The sequence below is a fragment of the Pteropus alecto genome, unplaced genomic scaffold (genome assembly GCF_000325575.1).
Source record: "Pteropus alecto unplaced genomic scaffold, ASM32557v1 scaffold589, whole genome shotgun sequence".
Classification (NCBI taxonomy): Eukaryota; Metazoa; Chordata; class Mammalia; order Chiroptera; family Pteropodidae; genus Pteropus; species Pteropus alecto.
Window position 1 is genome coordinate 442,155 of NW_006442514.1, and position 1,261 is coordinate 443,415.

A 1,261-nucleotide genomic window follows, 5' to 3' on the forward strand; every position below is an offset into this window, starting at 1 on the left:
GCTGGGTAGGTTGGGGGAAAAAAGCATTCTAATATATTAGAATCACATTAAGGATAAAGCTAACATTTTCCCAATTTGTACGGTCACAGCTTATGTTATTCAGGGATACATTATCAAAATTGGGGGTTGGTCAAACCCCTAGTTTTTCTTTCCTCTCTCTATCTTTTGCCAAGCAGGATATGATCACTTCAGTGCTGTTAACACCCCCAGTGGGTAATAGAGTGTTCAGACTTCTGGAAAACTTCATTATCTGGGACCTAGTTGCACCCCTGAAAGTGTTTGAAGAAAGCGACTGGGCAGTAAAGCAAATTGTTCTTCCAAGGCCAGTTCACTTTTCTCACTGAGAGAGTTCTGTAGCTACTCTTGCTACATGGTCTTAATGGGTAATCTAATTATCTTCAAAAGGTTAAAATATTTTTAAAAGCAGGAATATTTTTGCAGCGGAATTCGTTTTCCACAGCTGGCACAATAATTTTTATTATGGGCATTGCCCCAACTGCTCCCAGCTTCCTTCCTTTTTCCTTCCTTCCTTCCTTCCTTCCTGTAACTTGTATAACTAGCTATATCACAGCTGGGTTCCTACCCACTAATCAATGGAAGATAAGAACATAGGAAAAATCTTTTTCCTTCCTTTTTTTCCTTCTGTTACTTGTATAACTAGCTATATCACAGCTGGGTTCCTACTCACTAATCAATGGACGATAAGAACCCTCTCTCCCTTCCTTCCTTTCCTCATTTATGGCAATATATTTTTAAATGTCTATGAAAAACATGGTACAATTGTTTACAAAGTTTCAACACTTAAATCGGTGATTATGCTTCATTATCAAAATAGTCTCGTGTCCTCAATTATGCCAGATAAATGAGAGACCTTGTACTGGAAATACATTGCTGAGGACTGGCCCCCCACAATGCACCCAGCATGGCAGAATATCCGTGTCCTCCCTCCACACTCCACTGAAAACCTAGAGATGACTTTCACAGCATCCTCTCTCTTCCTGTCATTGGGAATGCTGCCTAATCCCTGGCCCCCACCTGCAAAGAGAGTGGGCTATCTTAGGGCTGAAACTAGGACTAGAGAAGGACCAATGGGGCAAGGTCAGTTTATCTTCAAGTAGTAGAACTTGGGAATGAAAGTAAGTTTATTTAACTTATTAATAGTTCCAGTAAAATACAAAATGGGCTACATGGTCAAAATCAATGCCTTGAATGAGGATTGTATATTATCAATGCATTTAGTTAATGTGTGTGTGTGTGTGTG